Below are 8,274 nucleotides of genomic sequence, written 5' to 3'. Positions count from 1 at the left end.
GAAACAGGGACTACGGATTAAGCGAAGATTGGCTAAGGACGAGGTGACGATGCGCGTGGGAAATGGTTCCAAAGTCGATGTGATCGCGGTCGGCACGCTACCTCTACATCTACCTTCGGGATTAGTATTAGACCTAAATAATTGTTATTTGGTGCCAGCGTTGAGCATGAACATTATATCTGGATCTTGTTTGATGCGAGACGGTTATTCATTTAAATCAGAGAATAATGGTTGTTCTATTTATATGAGTAATATCTTTTATGGTCATGCACCCTTGAAGAGTGGTCTATTCTTATTAAATCTCGATAGTAGTGACACACATATTCATAATGTTGAAGCCAAAAGATGCAGAGTTGATAATGATAGTGCAACTTATTTGTGGCACTGCCGTTTAGGTCATATCGGTGTAAAGCGCATGAAGAAACTCCATACTGATGGACTTTTGGAACCACTTGATTATGAATCACTTGGTACTTGCGAACCGTGCCTTATGGGCAAGATGACCAAAACACCGTTCTCCGGTACTATGGAGAGAGCAACAGATTTGTTGGAAATCATACATACAGATGTATGTGGTCCGATGAATATTGAGGCTCGTGGCGGATATCGTTATTTTCTCACCTTCACAGATGACTTAAGCAGATATGGGTATATCTACTTAATGAAACATAAGTCTGAAACATTTGAAAAGTTCAAAGAATTTCAGAGTGAAGTTGAAAATCATCGTAACAAGAAAATAAAATTCCTACGATCTGATCGTGGAGGAGAATATTTGAGTTACGAGTTTGGTGTACATTTGAAACAATGCGGAATAGTTTCGCAACTCACGCCACCCGGAACACCACAGCGTAATGGTGTGTCCGAACGTCGTAATCGTACTTTACTAGATATGGTGCGATCTATGATGTCTCTTACTGATTTACCGCTATCGTTTTGGGGTTATGCTTTAGAGACGGCCGCATTCACGTTAAATAGGGCACCATCAAAATCCGTTGAGACGACGCCTTATGAACTGTGGTTTGGCAAGAAACCAAAGTTGTCGTTTCTGAAAGTTTGGGGCTGCGATGCTTATGTGAAAAAGCTTCAACCTGATAAGCTCGAACCCAAATCGGAGAAATGTGTCTTCATAGGATATCCAAAGGAAACTATTGGATACACCTTCTATCACAGATCCGAAGGCAAGACTTTTGTTGCTAAATTCGGAAACTTTCTAGAGAAGGAGTTTCTCTCGAAAGAAGTGAGTGGGAGGAAAGTAGAACTTGATGAGGTAACTGTACCTGCTCCCTTATTGGAAAGTAGTACATCACAGAAACCGGTTTCTGTGACACCTACACCAATTAGTGAGGAAGCTAATGATGATGATCATGAAACTTCAGAACAAGATACTACTGAACCTCGTAGATCAACCAGAGTAAGATCCGCACCAGAGTGGTACGGTAATCCTGTTCTGGAAGTCATGCTACTAGATCATGATGAACCTACGAACTATGAAGAAGCGATGGTGAGCCCAGATTCCGCAAAATGGCTTGAAGCCATGAAATCTGAGATGGGATCCATGTATGAGAACAAAGTGTGGACTTTGGTTGACTTGCCCAAAGATCGGCAAGCAATTGAGAATAAATGGATCTTCAAGAAGAAGACTGACGCTGACGGTAATGTTACTGTCTACAAAGCTCGACTTGTCGCAAAAGGTTTTCGACAAGTTCAAGGGATTGACTACGATGAGACCTTCTCACCCGTAGCGATGCTTAAGTCTGTCCGAATCATGTTAGCAATTGCCGCATTTTATGATTATGAAATTTGGCAGATGGATGTCAAAACTGCATTCCTGAATGGATTTCTGGAAGAAGAGTTGTATATGATGCAGCCGGAAGGTTTTGTCGATCCAAAGGGAGCTAACAAAGTGTGCAAGCTCCAGCGATCCATTTATGGACTGGTGCAAGCCTCTCGGAGTTGGAATAAACGCTTTGATAGTGTGATCAAAGCATTTGGTTTTGTACAGACTTTTGGAGAAGCCTGTATTTACAAGAAAGTGAGTGGGAGCTCTGTAGCATTTCTGATATTATATGTGGATGACATATTACTAATCGGAAATGATATAGAATTTCTGGATAGCATAAAGGGATACTTGAATAAGAGTTTTTCAATGAAAGACCTCGGTGAAGCTGCTTACATATTAGGCATTAAGATCTATAGAGATAGATCAAGACGCTTAATTGGACTTTCACAAAGCACATACCTTGACAAAATTTTGAAGAAGTTCAAAATGGATCAAGCAAAGAAAGGATTCTTGCCTGTGTTACAAGGTGTGAAATTGAGTAAGACTCAATGCCCGACCACTGCAGAAGATAGAGAGAAAATGAAAGATGTTCCCTATGCTTCAGCCATAGGCTCTATCATGTATGCAATGCTGTGTACCAGACCTGATGTATGTCTTGCTATAAGTCTAGCAGGGAGGTACCAAAGTAATCCAAGAGTGCATCACTGGACAGCGGTCAAGAACATCCTGAAATACCTGAAAAGGACTAAGGATATGTTTCTCGTATATGGAGGTGACAAAGAGCTCATCGTAAATGGTTACGTTGATGCAAGCTTTGACACTGATCCGGACGATTCTAAATCGCAAACCGGATACGTGTTTACATTAAACGGTGGAGCTGTCAGTTGGTACAGTTCTAAACAAAGCGTTGTGGCGGGATCTACATGTGAAGCGGAGTACATAGCTGCTTCGGAAGCAGCAAACGAAGGAGTCTGGATGAAGGAGTTCATATCCGATCTAGGTGTCATACCTAGTGCATCGGGTCCAATGAAAATCTTTTGTGACAATACTGGTGCAATTGCCTTGGCAAAGGAATCCAGATTTCACAAGAGAACCAAGCACATCAAGAGACGCTTCAATTCCATCCGGGATCTGGTCCAGGTGGGAGACATAGAGATTTGCAAGATACATACGGATCTGAATGTAGCAGACCCGTTGACTAAGCCTCTTCCACGAGCAAAACATGATCAGCACCAAAGCTCCATGGGTGTTAGAATCATTACTGTGTAATCTAGATTATTGACTCTAGTGCAAGTGGGAGACTGAAGGAAATATGCCCTAGAGGCAATAATAAAGTTATTATTTATTTCCTTATATCATGATAAATGTTTATTATTCATGCTAGAATTGTATTATCCGGAAACATAATACTTGTGTGAATACATAGACAAACTAAACGTCACTAGTGTGCCTCTACTTGACTAGCTCGTTAATCGAAGATGGTTATGTTTCCTAACCATAGACATGTGTTGTCATTTGATTAACGGGATCACATCATTAGGAGAATGATGTGATTGACATGACCCATTCCATTAGCTTAGCACCCGATCGTTTAGTATGTTGCTATTGCTTTCTTCATGACTTATACATGTTCCTATGACTATGAGATTATGCAACTCCCGTTTGCCGGAGGAACACTTTGTGTGCTACCAAACGTCACAACGTAACTGGGTGATTATAAAGGAGCTCTACAGGTGTCTCCAAAGGTACATGTTGGGTTGGCGTATTTCGAGATTAGGATTTGTCACTCCGATTGTCGGAGAGGTATCTCTGGGCCCTCTCGGTAATGCACATCACATAAGCCTTGCAAGCATTGCAACTAATGAGTTAGTTGCGAGATGATGTATTACGAAACGAGTAAAGAGACTTGCCGGTAACAAGATTGAACTAGGTATTGAGATACCGACGATCGAATCTCGGGCAAGTAACATACCGATGACAAAGGGAACAAACGTATGTTGTTATGCGGTCTGACCGATAAAGATCTTCATAGAATATGTAGGAGCCAATATGAGCATCCAGGTTCCGCTATTGGTTATTGACCGGAGACGTGTCTCGGTCATGTCTACATTGTTCTCGAACCCGTAGGGTCCGCACGCTTAATGTTACGATGACTTTTTCATTATGAGTTTATATATTTTGATGTACCGAAGTTTGTTCGGAGTCCCGGATATGATCACGGACATGACGAGGAGTCTCGAAATGGTCGAGACATAAAGATTGATATATTGAAAGCCTATGTTTGGACATCGGAAGTGTTTCGGGTGAAATCGACATTTTACCGGAGTACCGGGAGGTTACCAGAACCCCCCCACCCGGTAACCTAATGGGCCTTAATGGGCCTAGTGGAGGAAGAGGAGAGGAGGCCTAGGGGCTGCCACGCGCCCTCTCCCCCCCCCCCCAAGTCCGAATTGGACAAGGAGGGGGGCGGCCCCCCCTTTCCTTTCTTCCCTCTCCTCCTTCCCCCCAAGTCCTAATCCAACTAGGGAAAGGGGGGAGTCCTACTCCCGGTAGGAGTAGGACTCCTCCGGTGCGCCTCCTCCTAGGGTCGGCCGCACCCCCCTTGCTCCTTTATATACGGGGGCAGGGGGCACCTCTAGACACACAAGTTGATCTTCAAGATCGTTCTCTTAGCCGTGTGCGGTGCCCCCCTCCACTATAGTGCTCGGTAATATTGTAGTAGTGCTTAGGCGAAGCCCTGCGATAGTAGAACATCAAGACCGTCACCACGCCGTCGTGCTGACGGAACTCTTCCCCGACACTTTGCTGGATCGGAGTCCGGGGATCGTCATCGAGTTGAACGTGTGCTAGAACTCGGAAGTGTCGTAGTTTCGGTGCTTGATCGGTCGGGCCGTGAAGACATACGACTACATCAACTGCGTTGTCATAACTCTTCCGCTATCGGTCTACGAGGGTACGTAGATTACACTCTCCTCTGTCGTTGCTATGCATCACCATGATCTTGCGTGTGCGTAGGAATTTTTTTGAAATTACTACGTTCCCCAACAGACACCTGTAGAGCATCTTTATAATCACCTAGTTACGTTCTGACATTTGATAGCACACAAGGTGTTCCTCCGGTATTCGGGAGTTGCATAATTTCATAGTCAGAGGAATATGTATAAGTCATGAAGAAAGCAATAGCAATATAACTTAACGATCATTATGATAAGATAGCGGATGGGTCTTGTCCATCACATCATTCTCCTAATGATGTGATCTCATTCATCAAATGACAACACATGTCTATGGTTAGGAAACTTAACCGTCTTTGATTAACGAGCTAGTCTAGTAGAGGCTTACTAGGGACACTGTGTTTTGTCTATGTATCCACACATGTATCAAGTTTCCGGTTAATACAATTCTAGCATGAATAATAAACATGTATCATGATATAAGGAAATATAAATAACAACTTTATTATTGCCTCTAGGGCATATTTCTTTCAGGGTGTTGGTCGATGCCCTTTCGATGGTGCATGTAAGCAGTCACCGACACAGGGGCATGGCAATGCCCCCTGTCGGGGATTGGATCCCCCTTGTGCGTTGACTTGGTGCCTCTTTGTCGGGCGTCCAGTGTGTTAGGTATGGCCATCCTTCGCTCTTATGTTGTGGGAGGTCGAGTGGGAAGTCCTCTTGCCTTCCTAGTAGGTGATGTCAGCTTGTTTTGGCGTTTCTTGGTCGTGTAGGCGACAAGGGGTGTAGCATCGGGTAGCCATGTCTCGTGTTTTCCAGTGGGCTCGTCCAGGTCTCCTCATTTTCGTCTCAGATATGAGCTGGGTTTGAGAGGCGTCGAACAGTTTGGACGTATATGACCGGTTTGGTTTGTGGGGACGTATAGAGAGAATTGATAGGTTTGCTGTAGATGCTCTTAGCCGAGCAACGCCATTGTTCTGTTTGTGATAAATGACGGGTCGGAGATTCGTTTCTGGGAGGATAACTAGCTAGGCAATGCCAGCCTCCAAGAACAATATCCTGCTTTGTATAACATTGTTCGTAGTAAGAATGATACTCTCGCACAGGTCCTCAGCACATCCCCGCCGAATATTTCTTTCAGGCGGGATTTGATCGGCCCCCGTCTTATGTCATGGAAAAATCTATTGTCCAGATTGGATTCGATTTACCTGACACAAGGACGGGATGTGTTCCGCTGGAACCTCACTACATCTAGGCCATTCACGGTCGACTCTATGTACCATGCGCTCACGCATTCAGAGATCCCAGTGAATAATAACAAGAAAATTTGGAAGTTAAAGATTCCACTAAAAGTTAAAATCTTCATGTGGTATCTTCAGAGGGGAGTTGTGCTAACCAAAGAGGACCTTGCCCATCTCAATTGGCAAGGAAGTAAGAAGTGCAGCTTTTGTACTCACGATGAGACAATCAAACATCTCCTTTTCCAGTTTAAGCTTGCGCGTTCTATATGGTCAATCATCCAAATAGGGTCTAATTTATATCCGCCTTCAAGTGTTGTCAATAGTTTTGGTCATTGGTTGGGCGGTATTTCAAATAGGGTCAAAACGTTATTGAGGGTGGGAGCGTATGCCTTATTGTGGTCGCTTTGGCTAGGTAGAAATAATTTGGTTTTTAGTAACATAAACACTTCTGCTTTGCAGGTTATTTTCCGTTGTACGCACACGCTTCGTATGTGGTCTACGCTACAACAAACGGAGTACCAACCGTTGTTCAAGGCGGTGTATACGCAGTTGGAGCGAGTGGCCGAGAAGGTTTTTACCCAACATGGGTGACAACATAATCTTCGGATCAGCCCACCACCTTCTTCGACATAGGCAGAGTGTTGGTCCTATATGACTCTATTGTTGCCGATATGTCGGTTTCTCATTTATTTTCATTTTTTTCTGTCAGACTCTTGGTGTTTGGCTGTGTACATCTTTGTTATGCAAAGGCCGGGTATTACTCATCATGCTTTGTATCGGCTTGATGCTACATTTTAAGTTAATAAAAGCGGCCTTTATTGAAAAAAAAGTGAGCAACTAAACTAAAAGAGCATCAGATAACGAGTAGGCAGTAGATTAAAGAGGACACATACGTCACGCGTAACAATTAGTCGGGCGAATTTGCACCACCCGCACACTCCTTGGCGATGCATTTAATTTAATCCAAGCTTTACCCGGCAGCAAACCACAGATGTTTACTCAAACAAACCAGTCACTAGACTAGAGGAGGTTTAACTCAAACGTAGGCCGAAAGATAAGTCCATCAAGCTTATTTAAACCCGTGTGTCTCTGAGTGATAACAGCCTTCAAGTGGGTAGCCTGTGTACCGTGGGAAGGAGCGTAGTACGCATGTTGGCGCCACACGGACGGAAGCAACAGTAACGTACGAAGCCTCAGCAGTGACCGCACACGGATCGACCTGATGGACGCGAATCTTTGGTCAGCTCAGCTGCATGCACTCCACTACACTACACACGAGTGAAGTGAAAGCTTACACAGTGAACAAGTGAAAGCTTGCAAGCGGGAGCCAGTGTAATTTTTCACTACTTTTCAGCTCAGTATTTTTTCCTTTCTGTTTGCTGGGAACATGCAGCGTACAAACATGCTGTTGGGAGAGATTTGTTGCCTGGTTACCAGCCAACTCGACCCAACACGACGGAAAGCGCAGCGCACGTACGTACACAGTCCGCCCTGTGGATGGCGCAGCAACGACCCATCCCTTGGTCATGTGCGAACTACCCATTTCGTGCACTTGTCGTAGGCTGCCTGCTGCCATCTGCAGCACTGCGGCACTGCAACCCTCATCTCTGTAAGAAACATGTTCTGTCCGCTGCGCAGAACGCCATGGATCTCGCTCGCTCGGACGGAGCCGAAAACCCAAAAGGTAGTAGGTCCCTTTGGATTCCTGCCAAGATTTACAGAATAATATCCTGTAGCCCACGATTTTTTTGCAGTAAGTTGTAAAACTGAACAGGCAAAAAGGAATGCGTGAGAAGTTACGGCCTTGCAGTACACTAGGCAAGATAGCACTAGACACTGGTGATGGAGCAGGGCATGTACATGTACATGTACATGCACCGTAGGGAGTACCTGTTAGCGGATAGATTCAGAAGATTTGGGTACTGGCATTGTACCTGTTGGCGGAAAGATTCACAAGATCTGTTTCTCTTGGAACAAACCAACTGCTCTTGCAATCTACGCTAGATAACACAGCGCTCCAACAACGGCGTCCGCGGTGCAAAAGCCGAGGGAATTACAGCGTCCACGTTTTGTTCTTACGGCCCAGCAGTTCAATATTCTAACATTGAGTTGTAGTTTTTTTTTACACTAGCATTAAGTTATGGTTAGTCAGTAGTGTACATCCGAAGCAACTCCGCAGGTCCACAAAGCAACAAAACATGGCATTGATATCGAAAGAAGAAAAATATGTCAGCATCACACGAACAACAATGAAGCATCATGTGGCACTGAAGTTCAGGTAGCAAGAGTAGGACAGCAC

This window comes from Triticum aestivum, chromosome 3A (assembly GCF_018294505.1).
Source record: "Triticum aestivum cultivar Chinese Spring chromosome 3A, IWGSC CS RefSeq v2.1, whole genome shotgun sequence".
Classification (NCBI taxonomy): domain Eukaryota; kingdom Viridiplantae; phylum Streptophyta; class Magnoliopsida; order Poales; family Poaceae; genus Triticum; species Triticum aestivum.
The sequence above is the reverse complement of the archived record's forward strand: the minus strand, read 5'-3'. Positions refer to the sequence as shown.